The 25,799-nt window shown below is 34.5% G+C and overlaps 1 long non-coding RNA gene and 1 pseudogene across 1 annotated transcript; both read left to right on the top strand.

The window, feature by feature from the left end:
* Nucleotides 1-5,118: 5,118 nt before the first annotated feature.
* On the top strand, nucleotides 5,119-22,788 carry LOC125675872 (complement C1q tumor necrosis factor-related protein 3-like; annotated as a pseudogene).
* LOC130052721 (uncharacterized) lies at nucleotides 18,228-19,542 on the top strand. Its single transcript, XR_008801105.1, has 2 exons — nucleotides 18,228-18,565; nucleotides 18,857-19,542. It is a non-coding gene; the product is annotated as an uncharacterized LOC130052721 (long non-coding RNA).
* Nucleotides 22,789-25,799: the final 3,011 nt, after the last annotated feature.

The raw sequence follows: 25,799 nt of genomic DNA, 5'->3' as shown, positions 1-25,799 counted from the left end.
TGTAGATTATCAGTTAAATAATGTGTTACTGTTGCATCATTTTCTTGGGGAAAGCATCAAAATGCGAATCGGATAAATAAAAGATTCAAAGATCTGATCCCGTTCTGCATTTCATTTCTTGATTTTCAAAATGAAGGACTTTCTTGGTTTGGCGTTCCTGCTGCTGTGTGCGGTACCTATTCACGGCCTTTCAATACTCACTGGCGACAGTGGTCCGAATGTTACTCAGCTGGATACGAATGACCTTGATTCTAAAAAAGGGACCCCATTCAAGCAACTTTTGAACCAAGAAACCATTATCAGAATAGGCCTCGTGAAAAATGTGTACGATTTGATGAAGGATATGATCACAATGAAACAAAGCATTGAAACTGCAAGTCAGAAAACAAACGTAGAAATAGCAGACTTACAACGGGAAGTTGAGAAGCTAAAAGATGAAAACCACAGACTTCATCTTCAAATCATTAAGTATGAAGAAACCTTTAACAATGTTGAAATTTCACATATATCACTAAATATTTGCGAGAGTTTGACGAGAAAGGACAAGATTTTAAGGCAAAGACGAGTCCGACTTTCGAAGACTCCACTTAAGGTAGTTCTATCCCCCCTGTGACGTCATAAGATTTTGCAAAGTCAATGATTTAATAAGATTTCTGCATGACAGGAACATTTTGTTGGAGTCTTTTTCAATAGTTATTGTAAAAAATCTTGTTAACCATGAAACATTTCAAACGTCTGAGTTATATATAAATAATCAATTATATGTTTCAAAATATTGAATTCAAGGGCAATAAAACTGTTTTTATTAAATCATTTGTCAAGTTTATTATGCGATAGATTTATTTTATTTTTCACCTACATTTTGTATATTTTTGTAAAGAAACAGTTTCATTAAACTGTTATGAATACTATTATATCATTATAACCAGTTTTTGTTACAATTTAATAATGTTCTTTAAGGACAATTGCAATTTTCTGAACATGTTAGCATATGTGCTACATGTAATTGATAAAAAAAATTATTAGTATTGCAACATACTTATTTTAAGATTTGTATTTGTTAATAATACATAGTATTTTACGAATCAATAATCAAATATATGATTGAAACTATAATTCTAGGGGGTGGAATTACATAGATAAACACACACTGGAAATTGACAAGATTTATGCATGACAGGAACATTTTGTTAGAGTCTTATTCAATAGTTATTGTGAAAAATCTTGTTAGCCATCAAATATATTTATTTGTTAATAATACATAGTACTTGAAGAATCAACAATCAAATATATGATTTAACCTATAATTCTAGAGCGTCGGAATTGCATTACTTTAAATAAACACACATTGGAAATTGACAATGGCATACCTAAAGTTATATGATCAGTTATCCACAAGACTGAGCAGTTTCATGGAGACTCTTTGCAAAATATAATTTATATAACTGCACTATTTGGTAAGACAGAAGCATTATGTTCGATTTGTAAACAATTAAGAGCATAAGTGATACCATAAAAAAATAAACTCTTAGTTAGCTACCACAGCAAATTTTTAACGACGGTACGGTTTGGATTAATCTTTCATGGTGCATACATGTTAGATAATATCATAATAGTTGGTGACGTCAATGTACATATTTTAGTTATTCCATAAATATATGAAATTCACATTTTTAATGTCTTTGTTCGTGATATCTTTCCCAATTGTAATGATAGCCATTTCCCCATGACTGCGATGCAGATGTGAATAATATACGTATGAATTTTGATTGGATATAGTACGCCTATTTTAACGACTGAGAATTCCAACCAAAATGAAAGTAGAATGTAAATATAAAGCAATAAATATCATATTTGAGCATACAATGATGCGGACTTCGATAAATTGTGAAAAGTGTCTAATTCCTAACTACGATTGGGAAATCTTGATCAATAGTACTGAAAATATCGATGTGACTACTTCTGAAATTTTATCGTGAATTCGTGCATACTAATGTGTACCCAAAACGTCTATTAGTGTGCGTCCTAGTGACAACTCGTGGCATGACTCCGCGCTTCCCAAGACAATGCAAATACGAGATCTTTTACGCAATAAAGCATTATAATTCCAATGTTATTTATTACGGTTGCTTTGATTGGACAAAAATGAAGCTAAATGAAAATTTACACATCAATAAATCCAAAAACGCTATGTATACATACGCGACTGAAAACAAATAACATAGTGCAGGGAAACTATTCAAATTTTTGAAATTGATAATACAGGGAACAAATTGGAATTATAAGAATCAAACATTTGTTTTGAAGAATCTATCGATGTGTAAACTCTGGACATTTAAGTCACAAACGTAACATAGAAGTGTAGAATTGTCGATAAATTCTTTTTAAAAAGTTCAATCCTATAAAAAAAAAAACAAGAAAGGCGTAAAATGGGTTCAAAATAGGCATGTACGTAACAAAGTTAACAAGAAAATGTATTGACGCAAGCGTCAAATAGGCCACAAAAGGCCGTTCCCGATACACACTGTTAAATGGATTTAAAAAACTCCAATCACTTCCGAATAGTTGTTTACAAATTACAAGAATCTCGCGAAAAAAATAGTTGTGAATAATATAAACTTCCCTCTATTCATTATCATTTGATTGGTTAGTTACATTAACCCAGTAATCATTCCTGCCTTGTAATTCAAATCCTTATCGTGATAAACCACACCACGCTTTAGAGGAGGATGGAGACAGCTTTGAATTTACATTGACTCTGTTGTGACATGTAGGTTCGTTGTGGATTCTCTATACAAAATTATCGTAACATTTTAACACACCTTAACATTAATGCTACTGGTTTTTAATATTTGAATGTTAGTCAGATGAATCAGATATTGCTTTAACATCAAGAATAACTTATCAATAAATCCCACAGAAAACATTTTCATCCCGCAGAAACAGAGAGTAAATTTTTAAATGTATATCAAAGAACGGGCCGGGGTTTTTTTTTGGCGGCCTGTAATAATATGGAAAAAAAAATGCTATAACTCATTATCATAACAATATTGAATTAAGAAACAAATTTCATTTTTAAAAATACGGAATATTAGTTCTTTATGAATGAAATTAGTCATCTTCCTTTCATTTCCGTCGGAATTCCCAGCCGATAAAATATGTTGTTTTTTTTAGATCATTAATAGATCATTAGTTCTTTTATTGGACACAGTAATTCAATGAATACTTTTTTCAATAAAAATTATTTCTATCAATGATTCAGTCATAGCGTGTAATGATTAATTAATCAAATAAAGATACATCAATTTGTCAATTGGAGTAATCAATGAATGATTTGTTAATCTAATATAATTATTTTGCTCAATGATTAAATCAGTTATATCATTAATGTAATTACCGAGATCAAATTTCATTGAAAGAGGACAATACATTTTGCATCTTTAATTGAATTCAGCACATCTTTAATTCAATACCTGTGCCCTTTAATTCAATTATTGGATATTCATATATTGAATTCAATGAATGCCTGGAATTAATTATGACAAATGCCAGCTCTGAATAAAATGAAGTGGAAATAATAATTATTGATTAATATGTATAATGCTGATTTATAAATATGACACATATTGGTTCATTGTTCAGCTATTTTCCCGCTATATTGTAATCAGAAATATACCATGTTTAAAATACAGAGGTCGGGTCTCTACTAGAGCAGGGGAAAACTGACTCGGATGAGCAGTTATACTTTAGAGTAGGATTTCTCACTCGGAAAATCTACTCTTGAGTGTGAGTTGGGGGTGACAGGATTCTATTCCATAGCCAATTTTCGCGGGGGCGGGAGATAAATCCTATTCCAGAGTCAGTGGAGGCGATGGTGGTGGTTGTCGGGGGATAACGGGGGTAAATCTTATTTCAGAGTCAGTGGAGGCGATGGTGGTGGTTGTCGGGGGATAACGGGGGTAAATCTTATTTCAGAGTCAGTGGTGGTGGTGGTGGTGGTTGGGGGTAAATCTTGTTTCGCCGACAGTGATGGCGATGGTGGTTGTGGTGTTTGTTGGGGGGCTAAATCTTATTTCGCAGTCAGTTGTGGCGATGGTGGTTGTGGTGGTGGTTCGTGGGGCTAAATCTTATTTCGCCTTCAGTGATGGCGATGGTGGTTGTGGTTGTGGTTAGGGGGGGGGCTAAATCTTATTCCTCAGTCAGTTATGGCGATGGTGGTTGTGGTCGAGGAATCACAGCTCACAGCTTAATTTGTAGAAATTTTCAGTAACTCACTCATTTTATACCATCAGGCTACAAACTGTTAAATGAACTTGTGTGTGTAAGGGATCAGAAAAAAAATTACTGAGTCATCATCACTTTTGTGCATTCCACTATATAAATATATAGATAACTAAGTTGTCATAACGACATAATACGTCATAACATGGTATAATGATATATCGTAATAGCGAGATAACTAATTTGTTATAACGACATAATAGGTCATAACATGGTATAATTATATCTGGTAATAACGAGATAACTAAGCTGCAATCACAATCATAGATATAAGGAATTATATTAATTATTAGTTTAGATTTAGTATGAGAGTTAGAAAAATCATTGAAAACATGGGGGTATTTCTGGCTATTGGGTCAAATGCTGTCTAATGTGTTTCATACCGATTGTAAGACCGTTCTTGGCACACTGATTTTGACTACGGATATTTCCATTTAAGATCAAGATATTGGGTGACCGGTCGACAGGGGATGCTCACTCCTTCTAGCCACTCCATCTTTAGGGGTTCGTGTTTGCCCAACTCTCTATTTTGTATTGCTTATAGGAGTATGAGATTGATCACTGTTAGTTATCTTTACCTTTCATCTAAACTCTCACATGTTATATTGCTATTTCATTTCGTATGATGCAATCTTGACATATCTTCCTTAAGTACAGCGTCAAATTGTCGTTTTCTTTTCGTTGCTTTCTGCATTAAATGCACATTAATTAATATACATCATATCGTATATACAATGCAAGAGAAATACAAACATTTTTTTTAATATTAACTACACTGTATAATAGATGTCGTTTTCGAAGACATGATATGTTTGTACTCCATTCTTAAAGATGACGTCAATAAAACCACTGTGGATCTGAAGACAGAAGTTAAAGAATCTCAAGTTGATCAAAAGACGCTCTTCTCTACTGTGTCGGATCTGGAGGTGTTCCGAATGAATATGTCTATGAACGAAAATGGTATGGTTGTGTTGTGAGAATTGATATTAAAATATACCTGAAAGATAAAGCCCCGCCCCGAAAAGATTTTGTTTTTTAAATTTCATTTTTATATTAAGCAGAATGTCATGATTATAAATTTAAAACAACAAAATGAAAACTTGCATAATATATATCACTATGCAGTTGCAACAGTTACAGAATAAGTAACTGTATGAATAACATGACATAATATGATATAATAACCTAACGATAACCCTTAAAAGCTTTAAGATGTTGGAGTTCCCATGGGCACGAGATGTGCTCCTTTGTTGGCTGGCCTATTTTTGTATTCATGTGAAGCAGAGTTTACTCAGAGCCTTCCACATGGGAGGAGATGATATCTTGTTGTGGCCTTCGGTTCAGCGTTTGGATTTGTCAGCGATGTTTTGTCTGTTGGCGATGGTAGCTTTCGTTCGTGTGTCGATTCGGTATATCCCTGTGGGCTCGGGGTGGAGGACACCACAGAGTCGCCCCCTTCTGTTTCATATTTAGATATTTTATTGAAAATAGACATTTATTTAACATCAAACTGACAACTCAGCTGTATGACAAACGGGATAATTTCAGCTACTCCATCGTCAACTTCCCATATTTATGTAGCAACCTTCCATTATCACCTGCACATGGTGTTGTGTCTCTCAGCTGGTTCGACGCGCAAGAGCTTGTTCTGCGTGTGGTCAGTTTTTGAGTCGATGCAAGCTACTGACAAACAAGTTGATGGTACAGGGGTTTCAACAGTTTCGATTGAAGTCAGCATTTCGCAAATTCTATGGTCGTTATAACGATCTAGATCGTCAATGGAGCCTGTCATTGGGTCAGGTGCTCTCTGACGTGTTTCATACCGATTGTTAGGCCGTTCTTGGCACACTGATTTTGACTACGGATAACTCCGTTCACTTGATCAGGATATAGGGCGCACAGCGGGTGTGACCGGTCAACAGGGGATGCTTACTCCTTCTAGGCACCTGATCCCACCTCTGGTGTGTCCAGGGATCCGTGTTTGCTCAACTATCTACATTATATTGCTTATTGGAGTTATGAGATTGATCACTGTTCGTTATCTTCACCTTTCATGTGACCCTGGATTGGATATTCGTCCTGAAAACCGGCCCATGTTATATTTCCATTGTAATACTTAACACAAGTCCATCCCTCTTTGATAATAGCACTATGCACTAACACAAGTTAAAAAGTCCAACACCAAATGGATAGAAACTTGTCATTATTGTTTAAATGACGCAATAAGAATATACAATTGTATATACAAAATACTGAAACATATACGGAGGGGGTCGGGGAACTAGTAAACATTTAGCTCACTTCAACATGGGTTTACATTTGTTGACCTCAGTGTAGTTTTGATCCCTCCTCACCGACTATATGAGTTCATGAGAATGTGTTGCAAGAACTCAGTGTTAATGTATTAAGAGTTTGTCTACGAGAAAACCATGCAAATATATAAAAATGAAGGAAATGGTGGTCATCAATATCATTTCTAATCATTTATATCATTGGAGTATATGGTTGGAATAATTATAATTTGAGGTCAATTTATTGATAGGTCGTTTCTATTTTTAGTAACAGCGCATTCTGTATTTACACGTGGAGTAGTCTTTGAACACAAGAAAAATCCTGAAATATTAGGGTTTTATTTTTTCAAAAATGCAAATCAATTCTGAAGGCTTGTGAAAAGAATGGATTTTTTTATGATATTTCCATGTAAACCACTTGTGGAGAAATCATGTTTGACATCATAAGTGTCCATATAGAGATTACATGGAGCCTGTAATTTGGCATTGTGCCAAACTTTTTTCATTTTGTGTTATATGGTCATGCAATTTTGAAATAGGTGTTGCTGCAAAAGTAACGCTTAAATTTCTTTAAAAGTGTATAATACTTTGATATCAAATCCTTGTCTGTAAAATATAAAAAAAATTGTACTTTGGACTTTTGGCCGTTCATTTGCAATTAGAATTTAAAAACTGACAAAAATGAATATTTTTAAGCATTTAAAATTATCTTTTAAAAGATTAAAGATTTAAAATTTGTGATATTAGATGCATACATTGTTTGGAAATTTAATTTTATTTATAGATTTATCATTTTCTAATAAATAAATCCCAGTAATCTACTATTTTATATGAAAAAGGGGGTCTTTAAATGAAATAGACCTGTTGCTGGAATTACCCATCCTTTGATGCACTCTTCATACGTAGAAGGTACAAAATGATAGCAATATTATGGAATGTTATGATTCCAACTTGAAATGGGATTTGAGAATTTGTACATCATGTTTATGTGATATCAGTGAAAGACATAACAGTATCTATAATGTAATCCAGAAATTTCTAAATATTGGCAGGTTTTAAAAAGTATCCGGTACTTCGTCCTGTTATACTGCAAACTAGTACCAGTGGTCAGGCATTTTGTCATTGAAGAATTGAAAGCATTCTTTCCTTGATAATTCATGCATTAATCGAGAATGCTTAGATGTTATATGGAGGAAATCAAAGAAAATATGCATCTATAGTCAGTCCAGATGGAGCATGTGAGGATCTAGTGCAGCCCCCCCCCCCCTCCCCGAATTTGCAAAATGTATTTACCATCATGATTGATGACAAAAATTTGTTATTAGTTTACATATATGCAGTAAGTAATGAGGACTGGACAAAATAAGAAAAGTGTGAAATAAAAATGCATAAAGTGAACTCAAAGAATGTATAATGTAACAGTTTGTTCGGTATCTTTCTTTTTCAGTGCTCAATGTAACAATATGACATACTTGATGCTTAATCATAGGTTACGATTCAACATGCTAAAATTTACACCTTTCTCTATTTTACCAACAACAAATATATAGATATTGTAAACTGATGGTATTACGTATATGTATATGCTAATGTAGTTTCTTAAAGTCATTGATGTAGGTAGAGTTTGGATCGTCACTATACTTTGTTCATCATGAGAAATTGATCGGGAAAAAATTTGGAAAAATCATTTAACTGACAGGGAAACCGAAGATAAATCAGCCCCCCCCCCCCCCCCTCTACTTTTTTATGGCAATCAATAAACAATTGAAATGGAAGCTTGAACTGATGAATTAAATCCTTGGAACATCCCATCCCACCCCACCCCACCCCACCCCCTCCATTATTATCATTATCAAGGATTTTGAGCTTCGGGTTGTGTTAAAAGTAATTTTTAGGGAGGTTGGGGGGTTCTATAAAAATTTGCCACCCGCGCACACCCTCCGCCCTGGTGATGAGTGCCAATTACGGGGCCTCTCCACCTACACTGTACACACCTACACTGTACATGTTTAGACAGGACAGACTATACCAGTCGGGTCAGGTATAAACAATACATTTCATTACAAATTGTATTACAAGCGAACTTCTTTACTTTTGTGCGATTTCGGACGTTATTATTATCTGACTTCCATCTTCGGTGCAATTTATGTGATTACTGTCAGTTGGTATTTAAGCTATATTTCATTTGTACGTGTAATGGTGTTGGGAGTGGAGTGCGAATGCAAAGAATATTTCTGTATTTAGATATATTCAACATTATTGATTATTTTATGATTTTAACAAGATCATTCACTATCTAAGAGCATTTTACCATTACCACCCCTCTCCTCTCAACATAATGTTTATAATCATCAATTTCCGGTATTGAATATGGCTGCTTCGAACCCTTTCGCATGGATTTAGAATGTAGAATAATACGCTACATGTAAGAATAAAAAACAAAAGAAAGACAAGAAAAGAACATGCACATTCCTTTTAACTCACCGGAACGACTATCCGGAGAGCTGCACGAATTGTAATGACCCGAGTGTTTGCGTCGGCGCCACTTTAAGGAAACATTTTATCCTGGGTTATATCTTCTAAACCAAGGGGGTAGGGTTTTGATATATCCCTTATTTATTCCCCATGAAGAGATCTTTGATGTGGTACCAAGACTTTCGACCTTGTGACCTTGACCTATTTTTTAAAAAACTTCAACCTGGGCTATGTCTTTTGAACCAATAGGGATAAGGCTTTGATATTTTACATATATAGATGCATCATGAAGAGACCTTTGTTTTGGTTTGACCTAACGACCTTTGCCTTGAACTTTGACGTACTGTTCAAAAACTTTATCTTGGTTATATCTTTTGAACCAAGAGTGATAGATCTCTGATGTTTCAAACATATATGTCATTTCTTTTCTTACCAGAACTGTCAACGTCGACCTTGGACTTTGACCTATTTTTCAAAAACTTTTAACCTTTTGAACAAACGGTTAGGTACAGTCATCTGACAACTCTTGTTTATATGTACATATTAAGCATGTTATTTAATTGTTTAAGGGGTAATTGGTGCTCAATTTTTTTCTGGGTACTTCATTTGTTAAAGTTTGATGAGATCTAAAAACTCCTAACCACAAAGTACTTTTTATCTAATATATTGTACCTGACAACTTCATATGACATGTTAACTGTCCCGAGGAAAAGATAAAGATTTTGGGGTATTATACTGTGGATATTTATCAAGTTCTGTCTTCACACAAGTTTCACCTTTGAACTTGAAGCACGTCAGTCTTTAAATTGGTCTAAATGTTACTATGGCAACAATTTTATTTGTTTTAGAATATCAATATTGTGACTCTCATACAACTTTTCAAAAGTTACATTGCTGTCTGGCTTAGTATTTGCGATTAAGTTTGATTATTTCAGAATGTTTTCAATAACCAGTCAGATTTTTTAAAAAAAAATAGATTGATCCTTATTGTATCCATGGGAAAAGCAAATCTATGAAGAAATATGATCCAGTTGCTTGTGGTATATTTAAGTCTCTGTAGGACCACAATGTAAACTAGTCATCTGTACTAATCGTTCTATCCTGTCTAAATAAAGAATTTATTATATATAGCATATAAATTGGCATGAAATTTGTTTTTAAAAATTGCATTTTAAAAGTACACAAATATCAATTTTGTTAAATTAAAACTATTCATACGATGCATATTATTTTTTTTAGAAACGTTATTTTTTCAAATTTTGCAATTTGTCACCATGGCAACCAGTACCCATAGCAACAAGAAATGATTGATACATACTTCTGGTCATCTGATGTGAAATCATAAAATTATATAAGACTTAATAAGATAACAAAGACCATGCATGGCAAACAGGTTTAGGTGACTACCAGAATAAAAGCTCTACAAGCAGGAAAAAATGCCCAACTTGAAGTGTTAATATATTTACTATAATCGAGAGTCCAAAGACAGATTTTTGATATATTGTAAATATACTTCTTTTCTATAAGATGAAAGTAATTTTGAATAAATCAAAGCGTTACTTTTTGACTACTAGTTGATTCAAAAGTTATCATTTTCTGCAATTTATCAAAATCTGGAATCGTGCCAAATTTGTGACCTTTGTGCACTTAAACGGAAGTGAAATTTTAGATTCCCACTAATCAATATGAATATGCATATCCAGTTGTTTTATAAACTGTGTCAATTTTTAAAAATCCATTTTCAATAATCTGTTAGAATTTTTAAATAGAAAGGGTAAAATATACATAATTTTACCCTTTTGTCAGAACAAAAGTGCCATTTTTAGTAACATGGCTGCAAATCCCTATCCAATGACTACACCCCCGGAAAAATTAGCCAAAGTATTTGATATTGATGTACTTTATTACACTCAAAATATGTTGTTGATCCGACAACCTTGCTTCCATCACATTTTGCATGGTTTTCTCGTAGACAAGCTCTTAAGTCTGTTGGAGAGGTCGTTTTGTTACTACAATTTCCCAACATTACTGTTTTAAACATTCTAGTAAATACGTGTACATATACCACGTGAATATCATATTAGTATAATTTTCATTTCTACTCAAGTTTCAAATTTCAAAGAAGGTGTTGCAAGTATCTTGTTAATTTCTCTAAAGGTGTTGCATGAAAGATCGAAAAAAAAATTAAGTTATTCAAATATATGATAAAACCAGATTCAATAATTTTTGAAAATAAGTTTAAAAGACGTGTATTGACAAAATCAGCCAAAATATTTCGAGTTTAAATCAAGTAATAAGCGATTTATATGATTTTTAGGGTTAAAATGGAGGGGTATCCCCGAATTTCAGAAAAACTGCCTCCGTGAAACAAAATAAATTTAGCAATAACACGTTCTTCGAGTTTTCCTCTAATAAACTGTTGCTTTGAAATTTTGTTTCATGAGGGCATTTTTTTTTTAATAAATTTTAAAAATTCGACACGACTTCACTAATATTGTTTTCAACTTCACCTGTACGGACATTATCGTGTTATCATCTCCACATTAAGGTCAATTCTTAACCAGAGAACCGACCGGTAATTAAATTGGCCGTATTATTGTGTATAATATATATATGAATACATCAATTGTTTGTTTTTGCGGCCAAGCTCGTTGATTACAAGATTTTGATTTTGATATGTTTCATTTTAGTTCGAATATTTCATAAACAATGCGGTCGGTCACCATTGATATGGACATAGCAATTTTAATAAATAATTTTCTTTGAAGTTCGGTGCGCAACAGTATAAAAATGCTAATCTCATAAGACTATGCATCCCATTCTATTTTGACACTAAACTTGTAGCTTCTGACCCTAGTCAGTCTAAAATTAAAAAAAAATATCTATGTTTGGCTTTACAGTCAACCCCACCTGCTCAAACATCCGATTGTGTCCAAATTGCAAAATCTTCCATACAGAAACGGAAATTTAATAGGGAATGGTTGAGATACGACTCTAAATTGGGCTTGATGGTTTGCATTTCGGCCAATGTACACAATGTTTTCACGGAGGGGTGTAGCATCATGAAGTTTATATTTATATAATTTATTATCTGAATTTTGATTTCCATAATAGAATTTATCAAACAAATCAACTTCTTATTATTTCAGAAAGAAATGTTTAGGTATGATAGCTGGATATGGTTAAGCAATGTAACTGATTCAAAATGTTAAAATAAGTGTAATGAATAAAATAATATATAATATGATGGAAATAATTGTAAAGCATGTGATTATTTGTGCCGCGTCACTCCCCGAAAAAGTGGCGAAAGGGAATTCTGGTCCAGTGAGAGCACTGAAAGGCATGGTGCCTTTTACGAAAAAGCGTTGTGAACTTTGCAAAGCTTTGGAAGAAAAACTTTAAGTCCAAACAGGGTAAATAACCGTTAAATAGTTTGAGTTTATACACTGTATGTATTCCAGTAGCAAATTGCTATTTTGAATCAATTTTTACAGGTACATGTACTTTGAATAATGTTGAATTTTATTAATGCGTATTAAACTTCCCATATTTTGTGTTGTGGTCAAAGTCATGTACAGTTGCCAATTGTTGGTTGTAGAAAATAATACATACGAGTATAAGAGCTTTTTGGACTGTAGTACATGTAGTATAGAATATTAAATATTTGATACACTCGTAACATGTAACCGTAAACATTGTATCTGATACTCAGAAAAAATAAATACAATTTATTTTAACGATTTCAAAAATTATCTTTAGACTGCATGTATAATGTATTGACAAATAAAATATATTAGGCTTCTCCCTAGTACTGGGGAATCCTTCAGGTATTTAAATGGCAAATGCGCAATGGGTATAAATATGAATGATGGTCAGTTCTACGTCACGAGTGCTGGCACGGAGCTCCGATTAGGTAAAATCCCCGCTTCGGTGCAACACCTTTTATTTTTTCTCATTCACTGTTAACACAACATAGAGAACATATTAAACAAGCATTCAAAAACAATATTCACGCATGCACAAGTAATTCATATAAATTATATATATATATCACAATCTTGATAATAAATAAGTACAATAATAGACTATATATACATTTAACCCGGAGGTTTTGACACGATCCCCTGGTATTAAATTGTGGTGTCAAGGGGTTTAATTTATTTGAGATTTTATACATTGACATCACGTGTCAGGGATGTATGTTTTCTTGAAGAGGATTCATATTTCTTAACCCTTTCTCTACCGTATCGGTCAATATGACCGATAGCGCGTAAAAACAGGGCTACGCAAAAGGAGTGTCTATAAATCTTTGAAACTACGGACGTAATATATATGTTTTATATATCATATTTTTGGAAATTTTCTATATTTTTTAACTATGCAAAAATCAATTGAATAAATAAAGCCATTAAATTAAAAAAAGCATTTAAAATGAAGGATGACTTCGTCTAAATATGACGCAACGCTTTGTCGGAAGGCCATTTCCCCCCTCGCTATGATTTTTTTTATTTTCCCTATGACTGCAATATTTTTTATATATTTGAGAAGCATATATTCCCTGCTTTCAGTACATATAAAAATTATTTTTAATGGCTGGCAAAGTTATAAGAATATAGCAATTTTTTGCACATATACGTTGTTTTACGATTTTATTTCGCAATGTTTAAACAGATCGGCGTTTTATCTATATTTATATATGGAAATAGGGAAAAGTAAATACATCTTGTAAAAGTAGAAGAAATGTTCTTTTTGATGGACCCTTATTCATATTATAATTCTCGGTAGTTTTTATATTACGATAAAATGAAATTGGGACATGCTGCGCGGTTGTCTTAAAAATTAGCAACAAATCGACGTCGCTAAAAGCAATCGACGCGCGTCGCACAATAAAGTGGTGAAAACTATTTGTATTGTCCTCTTTTAGTAAATTCAGTACCTGTTGATACACTAAAACAACATACATACATGCATGAAATAATCAGCCAGGTATCTCTGCTTTTTTTTTTAAAGCATAAAACCAATATTGTTTTACAACAGTTACACAACCTACATGTAACTTCATAAAACACCTATTGAGAATATTACTTCGGCAGATTGAATTTTAAAAAAAGATAAATAAAGTACTTCAAATTCAGATATAAACGTTATATTTGTTCGGAATAGTAATAATTTTTTTTCTCTGCCAAAGAAAGAAAACAAAAAAGAAGTTCGCCTATATATAGCCTGTATACTTTTATTTTTCCGTGATCCGGATCGCGGGCCTCGCGGGCTTTTCTGAAAGTGTGCACGGAGAACACACGTGTTTCCGTTTCAACGAAAACAACATCCGCTTCGGGAAAGGCTATAAGCCCGTGAACGGCAGGGTCTATAAGCCCGTGAACTGATACAATCGGAAGTTCCGTGAACTCAAACACACACAAATTGCATACGTCATACAATTTACTTTCGTTTTTACTAAAGGTCTAGTATTAACTCGTACCCGAGATGCATATTAAAAATCTTTTGTAAGTGGAGGTACAGAATCAACACTAATAAAGATTTGATTGAGTTCACTGGGTTCTAATTAGGATGTGATTGAGTTCATGGGCTTCTAATTAGGATGTGATCCAGTTCACGGGCCTGTCTCTAACACTAAATAGGATGTGATTGATTTCACGGGCCTGACTCTAACACTAATTAGGATATGATCCAGTTCACGGGCCTGATTCTAACATTAATTAGGATGTGATTGAGTTCACGGGCCTGATTCTAACACTAATCAGGATATGATGCAGTTTACGGGCCTGATTCTAACACTAATTAAAATGTGATCCAGTTCACGGGCCTGAGTTTAACACTAATTAGCATGTGATTGAGTTCACGGGCCTGATTCTAACACTAATTAGCATGTGATTGAGTTCACGGGCCTGATTCTAATACTAACTAGCATGTGATTGAGTTCACGGGCCTGCTTCTAACACTAATTAGGATATGATCCAGTTCACGGGCCTGATTCTAACATTAATTAAAATGTGATCCAGTTCACGGTCCCGATTCTAACACTAATTAGCATGTGATTGAGTTCACGGGCCTGCTTCTAACACTAATTAGGATATGATCCAGTTCACGGGCCTGATTCTAACATTAATTAAAATGTGATCCAGTTCACGGTCCCGATTCTAACACTAATTAGCATGTGATTGAGTTCACGGGCCTGCTTCTAACACTAATTAGAATATGATCCAGTTCACGGTCCTGATTCTAACACTAATCAAAATGTGATTGAGCTCACGGGCCTGATTCTAACACTAACTAGCATGTGGTTGACTTCACGGGCCTCATTCTAACACTAATTAAATGTGATTGAGTTCACGGGCCTAATTGTAACACTAAGTAAAATGTGATTGAGTTCACGGGCCTGATTCTAAAACTAATCAGGATATGATCCAGTTCACGGGCTTAATTCTAACACTAATTAAAATGTGATCCAGTTCACGGGCCTGATTCTAACACTAACTAGCATGTGATTGAGTTCACGGGCCTGACTCTAACACTAATTAGGATATGATCCAGTTCACGGTCCTGATTCTAACACTAATTAAAATGTGATCCAGTTCACGGGCCTGAGTCTAACACTAATTAGCATGTGATTGAGTTCACGGGCCTGATTCTAACACTAATTAGCATGTGATTGAGTTCACGGGCCTGATTCTAATACTAACTAGCATGTGATTGAGTTCACGGGCCTGCTTCTAACACTAATTAGGATATGATCCAGTTCACGGGCCTGATTCTAACATTAATTAAAATGTGATCCAGTTCACGGTCCCAATTCTAACACTAATTAGCATGTGATTGAGTTCACGGGCCTGCTTCTAACACTAATTAGGATATGATCCAGTTCACGGGCCTGATTCTAACATTAATTAAAATGTGATCCAGTTCACGGTCCCGATTCTAACACTAATTAGCATGTGACCCAAACGAGCATGCATACAGTATAAATACGTACATGTAAGTTGATGTAGCCACATAGGCCGACTAAAAAGAAAACAAAAATGTGGTTTTGTCATGTTATGAAAAATTCACGATTAATTAACCGCAATTTGATGCCATGGTTTGTCGTTTCATGAAAGCAAATATTTATATTTTATGATATCTAAAACAAGTGAATAACACCCTGTCCGGGTCCGGCAGTTTGATTACCCCCCCCCCCCCTTTTCCCCAGAATTATCTCCTTACGTGACGCGCGAGTGTAAGAAGGGGGTGTATTTAGTGTATAATGGGATGGGGTGGTTTTAATAAGACTGGGCATTCACGACCGCTGGTGAGAAGGCTATTTTCCAAGTTTTTTCCATGTTTATAAAAGAAATTATCTTTCTATGAAAAGAAAACACAATCTGTTAGGAAAACACACTTATGATAGAATTTATTATCATAATTTGAATTATTTTCTTTATTCTGTAACAGAAATAAAAATAAAATGTGTGTTTGGGCCAAAATGGGGGTGGGTTAACATCAATCAAAGTCTGATTATGACAGGCTAATGAAAAATAATAGTGATTTCTCTTTTATCCAAATGCATGTATTTTATATACACTTAGTAGCTTATGACCATAAATTAAATGTGATCCATACATGCTGGTACTTGTATGCTATGAGCTGATGAGCATGTGTTCCCTTCTTGCCCACAGGGGCTCGGTTGTCAGATATTGAAGTTTTGTATTATTTGTTCCCGAATAATAAATTGAAGTTTTGCATGATTTGTGTCCGAATAATAAATTATATAAATGCAAGGTGAAGATAACGAACAGTGATCAATCTCATAACTCCTACAAGCAATACAAAATAGATAGTTGGGCAAACATGGACCCCTGGACACACCAGAGGTGGGATCAGATGCCTAGGAGGAGTAAGCATCTCCTGTTGACCGGTCACACCCGCCGTGAGCCCCATATCATGATCAGGTAAACGGAGTTATTCGCAGTCAAATCAGTGTGCCAAGTACTTTAATGTACACATGATACACCTTTTTGAAAACCTCTAAAAAAAGCGGATTTTGGTGGTGGATTTTATTTATATAATTTATTATTCGGACACAAATCATGCAAAACTTCAATTTATTATTCGGGAACAAATAATACAAAACTTCAATAACTGACAACCGAGCCCCTGTGTTCTTGGCGGTCTCCTCCGTGACCGAGTGGTTAGAGCATTGCGCTCAAAATCACACGGCCTCTCATCTCTGTCGGCGCGAGTTCGAATCCCATTCGCACCGGTAAGTGAGAAAGTTTTCCCAATTTCCTTTCGAAAGATCGGTGGTCTCTCCCCAGGTATCTGGGTTCTCTCTTCCACCAATAAAAAAAAACTGGGTGCCACCAGATAACTGAAAAATTGCTGAGTTTGGCAGAAAACATCAATCAATCAATCCCCTTCTTGCCTAGATTTTCTCTAATTTCGACTAAATCCACAGCCCATCAGAGTACCATACAAGGGGATTTAGACACTGGGTACCATTAAGAAGCAATTCAATTCAACTTTTATATCTGGGGTCATTCACTTTCCCTCAGAGTTTCAGTATTTTCGCTGGACCCTGTAGGTTTTAACCTGAATTTCTTCAGTATTTGCCCTCGTGTATAATATATGCTAGGCATAATGCAGATACCTACATGATACATTTTTTTTTCATTACCCACTCTGCTACTCTCGCAATGTATAATAAAATATTCGATTCATTTCTAACACATGTATGCAATCCCTTACCATATCTTTAAATAAATTTGAGTAAATAAATTTAAGTGCGAAACTGTTCCATGCTACCGTGAAACTTAGATTTTGCTTTTTAAACATAAACCAACAATTCTTAATTGTGGTTTCTTTTCTTCTTTAAAAAGGGTATTGACATCCCAATATTTAGTGGGAAGTTCCCAGGTATCATCCGCTAGCGACAGTCTACTGACAAATCCAGACATGCATTGGAAGGATGCTGATATGGAGGACACAGGAACACCTGATCCCAGAACTGTGGCATTTCATTCGGGGTGACAACCTGGCTTTCAGTTGGTATGACTCTTTGAGGTTGAATATAGGGTTAAATCAGTGTAAATTTGATTAACATTCAAATAAATCCAGATAATACATTCACAACTGGAATCATGGCATTATGGTACACTGATATGTGTGTACCATTTTACTGGGGGGTTTTTGTGTGTTTTTTTTTTTTTTTTTTGCTGCATAACTAGGGATCGTATACATACAAAATGAGACAAAACAATTTCTAATTAGTTTCTAATTATAAGGTATGACACGTTTTAAGGTATGGTGGCCAATACTGATTTTATTTGCAATTTTCTTTCAGATATGGGACCCTATTATTCGGAGAACTGCAAATTTTATGAAGCTGTCTTTGACAGAAGATTTGGTTTTCTCCATCTGTGTTGCCACCAACCATTATGCTGAGATGGTCACATCTAGGTGGAAGGGTTGCCATATACTTCCCAAGGAAGTTTGCACCCTCTCACTGAAGAGGAACTGTACAGGTATTACTAGTTTTAAAAACCGATATTGTGGCAGTGATTTCCAGTTTCAAAAGAATAATAAGATGCATAGTAAAAAGATTACCTTTACCAAAATTAATCTGGCTGTGAATGTAACTCATTTATTAAATGTGTACTACAATTACCTCAGATAAAATTTCATAAGTAATTAAATGCATACTTTTCAGAGGGCCTTGATTATCGAAAACATTTACAGAGCCAATTTGAGTATTCAAAAGCTTTGACAATACATTAGTATTTAGGACTAAGTATTAAGAAATACTTTTTTTCCAGATTTTTGTGCATTATCTTATACACGCCTGCTGTGAAGTTCCAGTCGATAGACAGATATTGGTCAAGGCATGCCCCTGTCGGAACAACTCGTTATCAAGAATTATGTCTAGAAATAGGTTTCAAGAGGTTGAATATAAGAACATTTTTGTTAAATATGATGCAAGTACATTTAAATCTAGTGATTGAAAGTAAGTACTTGAACATTCGCTTATGTTGAACTTGGAGAGGAAAAATGGTTAGTACTTTTTGATAACATTTGATAAGGTGTTGTTGCTTAGCAACCAAATATAACTGAATAAAAAATAGATTATTTTAGATTAACAATAATTGAAAGATCTTTGTTTTAATGTTGCAATACTTATTCTATTTAATGGAACATAATGGCAAAACGTCATATTATTAGAAAATGATGGACAAGTATATAAAGTACGAAGTTTCCATTTGATGACCTTTGACCTTAATTCTCTTCATTACATTTTTTTTTAAAAACCTTTTAAAATGATTAAGATCTATTTAAAGATTATATTTTTAAAATAAAGTGACATTTACTAATCATCATGGATTGTAATTACGTTTAAATTGTGTCGAATGGATGCAGAAAGGCAAATTATGGTCAAAATTGTACTATGAGTGTTGTTACTTAGCAACCAAAAATATTTGTTTGTCAATAAAATTGATTAGTTTGATTTTGTTCTTTTTGTAGTATATTAAAAGGCACATTAGCTCATATATTTAGAATTTCCTATTTTTGACTCTAATCTAGTGAGAGGGGTCGTAATATATATATTTCAGAGAAAAAAGATTGCAAAAATGTGCACTTATATGACCTTTGACCCCGTAGACCTATATGAGGTCATGGGATACATTGACAAATTTTATAAGAAATTGTTCCCTGTCCAATTCCTAACAAAATTACATGTCATATGCCTACCCCAAATCGTGATCCATGCAGATTTAAATCGATTTTAAAATACTGTCATTTAGTCTCTAAAAACCTCTAAAATGTGCTGGTAGAGAAAGGGTTAAAGAAGAATTATATTTCTTAAAGAAGAATCATATTTCTTAAAAAAGAATCATATTTCTTAGAGAAGATTAGAGAAGAATTATATTTCTTAAAGAAGAATCATATTTTCAAGAGAATTATGTTTCTTGAAAAAGAATAATATTTTATTTCTTAAAGAAGAATCATATTTCTTAAACAAGTGTTATATTTCTTTAATTTCTTAAAGAAGAATTATATTTCTAAAAGAAAAATTATATTTCTTAAAGAGAAATTAGGTTTCTTAAAGAAGAATCATATTTCTTAGAGAAGAATTATATTTCTTGAAGAAGAATCATATTTTATATTTTGAAGAAGAATCATATTTTATATCTTGAAGAAGAATCATGTTTTATTTCTTAAAGAAGATATCTTGTTTCCCGCGTTCCAGCAGCGGGAAAAATCTAACGCGGTAATCTAGAGGTAACTCAGATAAACCGCGTTCTCATCGCGGGATGACTATCAGTTACCTGTCCCCGTCGCGGTAATATTTGTGGGGAAAATTGATCGTTTTTGTACCGTAAACAAATGCGAGTTAACTCCCCCGATTTAATGATAATGTTCATTAGAGGTGAGGATGTGATAGAGTGCAAAAGCAGGCATTCGGTGTTGTCGTATTTTGTTCATACTCTCTCGATGGTAGCTTACAACCACTGCAAGTTCAGAAATTCAGCTTTCAGCCTCATTCTTATAATACAAAAAAAACCTGAAAGTCGTTTTAGATTTCCGAGTTACACACGTATGCGATTTTCATATAGGACTGTGTTTGAACAAGAAACGACAATTTTATAGTGCAAAACTAGAACTAAAAGCGAGTATTGATTTGGGGAATTAAAAACCAGATATAATAATCAGTAATTTACAACTGATTCGTTGTTTCTAAAAACTTGTACTTCAATATCCCGTGAATAGGGAGATTGCGTGAATACTATTAATGCTTCCAAACTTAGACCGCAGACACGTAAAATCAGGCAGGGGCCTTCCCCCACTTGTTTTAACAGTTCATATGTCCTTATTTTACATGCAATGTTCGATACTTTTCCAATTAATAAAACATAGATATTGCCCGAGCCCCCCCACCCCCCCACCCCCCTCCCTCGCGTTTTTTGAATATTACATGTAGTATGGAATGTTAAGAATATAGGATAAAAAGTAACGAATTGAACCAATGTACTAAAGGACGAATGCTGCCCACTCCCCTTGTAGGGTTTTGAAGTTTGGCCAAAAAGAACATTTTCAGGTTATGTTCGATTGCCCTCCCCCAACGATTTTGGATGTTGAAGTTTGAATAAAAAACAGGTTTTTTTAAAATTCCTTTTTGCTTTAAGGTAACTCCACACTCGCGGTTTTATCTGATACAAGTTTGAAAAGTGTATTTATTTTCATTCATTAGAGTTCAAACTAACATATTATCAAATAAAATACATAGGTCATCACACTTTTTAAGATGCGAGACGTACATAAACAGAATCATATATCACCGTCAGAAAATTGCAATTTTCCTTAAACAGCGTTATCAAAATTTCATACCAACTGGTTATGATGATATAATAGCATTCATAACAATTTCATGAAACTGTATCTACACAAAAATATACAAAATGTCAGAAAAAAATAAAAGAAATCTATCGCATAATAGACTTGATAAAGAAATCATTAAAAACAGAGCTATTGCCCTTGGATTCAATATTTTAAAATGTATTATTGGTTATTCATCTATAACTTAAGACTTTTGAAATAGTTTATTCTAACAAGATTTTTTACAATACCTATCATAAAAGAGTCCAACAAAATTTATGTTCCTATTATGCAAAAATCTAAATAAATCATTGATTTTGCAAAACCTGATGACATCACAGGAGGGTGGAATTACTTTAATTCTTTTCTTTAGTTAATTGTTTATCAAGGCATTTTTAGAAGATTGTGAAGTCAACTTCTAACCCACCCACCCCACCTTTGAAAAAGGATGCTACGTGTCTGTCCTGTGATATATTAGGTGAAATAAAATACAACTTATAAACCCCCTAAAATCTTAAACAAAATATAAAGATGTGTTCATTATATTTTTACATTTGCAAGAACGGTGTATTCATTTGAGACGATAACAATGAAAACAAATGTTAATAAATTGTAGATATAACCAGAAAGGTGGCCTTCACTGTCGGAGTGTCGTCTACTGACACCTCCTGGAGCAGCGGTACGTTAGTGTTTCCACGTGTCGTGTACAATATAGGAGGAGGATACGACCCAAACACCGGAGTCTTCATAGCCCCTGTCGACGGACACTTCGTCTTCTTTGTCAACGTGCAATCTTATGGGACCCAATATATTTATACATATCTAGTACTTAATGGGACCCCGAAAGTCACAATTATGGCTTATACTGCTTCTTACTCGTCAGGACCCAACCTGGCAGCTAGTGTTAAGACTCCAAAAGGGAGACAGAGTGTGGGTTAAACGTTATACCGGTAAAGGTTATTATACATCAGGCGATGCTCCTGTAACAACTTTCTCAGGGTTCCTCATATGATAGTGACATTTTAAATAAGATACTTCATGGTTATTGTGATTTATGCATCAGCATATGCGAAACCAGAAGGAGGTCATGACCCCAGGAGATAGAGTGCCGGGTCAATCATTATCAAGGTAACGGTTATCAAAGTGATAGTAATGCCCAGTCATCACGATCTCAGGATTTCTCATATGAATTGTCAATATTTAGGCAAACTGTTATTCTTAAGGATTTTAACATACATTTATATCACGTGTATTTGGTCAGTTCTATACGTATATATACTTAAACATTACATCATATCATAGCTCTCTCTAATTTAAGTCCACTGCATGACTCAACTCCTGTTATATGTGTTAATAAAATATTTTTACATGCATATTTCGATGCTTTTAATTTCGAGAAGGTCGGTATTTGTATTTTATTAAAAATCTTGTTTTGTGTTTTTATAGAATGTCAATAGATCATAATGTATGATATTAATCTCACTCCTAAATTAACAGCAATGTGTTCCTATGACATACCCAATACATATGCCTTCAAATGTGCACGTTCCATAGACCCATTGTCTTCGCCGTTCCATTTCCTGCTGAGGTGGGAAGGGAATCAAGATTCCTCATAAAGGTTATTACGATGCTATTGCTATCTGACCTGCACAATATTACCGAGTTCGGAGGGCTAGGTTAATATTGTACTTCGGGGTAGCTCAAGAATCGCAATGATCGAGAAAATGTCAATAATTGTTGTATCATATCAAAAATGGAAAACGGAAATGTTGGTGATAAGTCATCTAAAAAATTACTTTCTTAAATACCAGTACGATTCCACGCACAAGTACTCTGCAGATGAAGTAAAAATATGTTAGAGTTCCTCATTGACAATGTCTTCGTTGTCTTTGGTGATCAGGTCTTCCAACAGTCTGTAGGAATTCCCGTGCCTACGAATTGTGTTCCTTTGTTAGCTGACTTGTTAGCTCACCTGAGCTGAAAGCTCAAGTGAGCTTTTCTGATCACCTGTAGTCCGGCGTCCGTCCTTCTGTCTGTCTTTCCGTCCGTCTGTCCGTCTGTAAACTTTTAACATTTTTGACTTCTCAAAAACCACTGGGCCAATTTCAACCAAAGTTGGCACAAAGCATCCTTAGGTACAGGGAATTCTAAATTGTTAAAATAAAGGGCCAGGCCATATTTTAAGGGGAGATAATCAAGAAAAGGTAAAAATAGAGTTGGGTCATTAAAAAAATCTTCTCAAGAACAACTGAGCCAAAAAAGCTGAAATTTACATGAAAGCTTCCTGATATAGTGCAGATTCATGTTTGTTCAAATCATGGCCCCCGGGGGTTGGATGGGGCCACAATAGGGGATCAAAATTTTACATACTAATATATAGAATAAATCTTTACAAATATTCTTCTCAAGAACCACTGAGCCAGAAAACCTGAGATTTACATGAAAGCTTCCTGACATAATGTAGATTCAAGTTTGTTCAAATCATAGCCCCCGGGGGTTGGATGGGGCCACAATGTGGGATCAAAGTTTTACATACAAATATATAGGATAAATCTTTAAAAAAAATTCTTCTTAAGAACCACTGAACCAGAAAAGCTGAGATTTACATGAAAGCTTCCTGACATAATGCAGATTCAAGTTTCTTCAAATTATGGCCCCTGGGGGTATGATGGGGCCACAATAGGGATCAAAGTTTTACATACAAAATGATATATAAGGAAAATCTTTAAAAATCTTCGTCTCAAGAACCACTGAGCCAGAAAAGCTGATATTTGCATGAAAGCTTTCTGACATATTTTAGATTTCAGTTTGTTAAAATCATGGCCTCCGGGGGTAGGATGGGGTCACAAGGGGGATCAAAGTTCTGCATACAAATATATAGGTAAAATCTTTAGATATGAGCCAAGGTAACTCAGGTGAGCGATGTTGCCCTTGGGCCTCTTGTTTTTATTTTCCTATTTATGTGTCGATTCGATATAGCCCCGTGACTCGAAATGAAAGACAACACAGATTCCTTCACTTCTGCTTCATACTTAGATATTCTATTGAAAGCAGATATCAACGGAAATCTAACAACTCAACTTTATCACAAACGGGATGATTTCAGCTTTCCCATCGTCAACTTCCCATATTTATGTAGCAATATTTAACTATCACCTGTATATGGTCTTTATATCTCTCAACTGATTCGATACGCAAGAGCTTGTTCTCTGTATGGTCACTTTTTTTAAATCGAGGCAGGCTACTGACAAAGAAGTTGATGGTGCAGGGCTTTAATAGTCTCGTTTCGCAATGTCTGTGGTCGTTATAACGATTTGTTTGCCAATACAACCTATCATTGGGTCAAATGTTGTCTGATATGTTTTAAACCGATTGTTAGGCCGTTCTTGGTACACTGATTTTAACTACGGATAACTCCGTTTACCTGATCAAGATATAGGGCTCACGGCGGGTGTGACCGTCGAAAGGGAATGCTTACTCCTCTTAGGCACCTCACTTACATCACACATACACTCTAGTAACATTACACATACACTCTAGTAACATTACACATACACTCTAGTAACAACACACTTACTCTAGTAACATTACACATACACTCTAGTAACAACACACACTCTAGTAACATTACACATACACTCTAGTAACATTACACATACACTCTAATAACATTACACATACACTCTAGTAACATTACACATACACTCTAGTAACATTACACATACACTCTAATAACATTACACATACACTCTAGTAACATTACACATACACTCTAGTAACATCACAATATCATACACCACTCTAGTAATATCATACACATACACTCTAGTAACATTACACATACACTCTAGTAACAACACACACACTCTAGTAACATTACACATACACTCTAATAACATTACACATACACTCTAGTAACATTACACACACACTCTAGTAACATTACACATACACTCTAGTAACATTACACATACACTCTAATAACATTACACATACACTCTAGTAACAACACACACACTCTAGTAACATTCCAATAGCACACATACACATCCCATGGGGATCTGGATTAGAATAGGTCCTCAGTACCCCCTTGCTTGTCGTAAGAGGCGACTAAATGGGGCAGTCTTTCGAATGAGACCGCAAAAACCGAGGTCCCGTGTCACAGCAGGTGTGGCACAATAAAGATCCCTCCCTGCTTATAGGTCATAAGCGCCGAGCATACTTGTAGGCCTACATTTTGCAGCCTTTCACCGGCAATGGTGACATCCTCATATGGGTAAAAAAAATTCTCGAGCAATAAGCCATAAACAATCAATCAATCAATCACACATACACACTCTAGTAACATCACAACATCGCACATACACACTCTATCAACATCATAAT

The sequence above is a fragment of the Ostrea edulis genome, chromosome 3 (assembly GCF_947568905.1).
Source record: "Ostrea edulis chromosome 3, xbOstEdul1.1, whole genome shotgun sequence".
In the NCBI taxonomy this organism is placed as follows: domain Eukaryota; kingdom Metazoa; phylum Mollusca; class Bivalvia; order Ostreida; family Ostreidae; genus Ostrea; species Ostrea edulis.
This window is presented reverse-complemented; position numbering and strand designations above follow the sequence as displayed.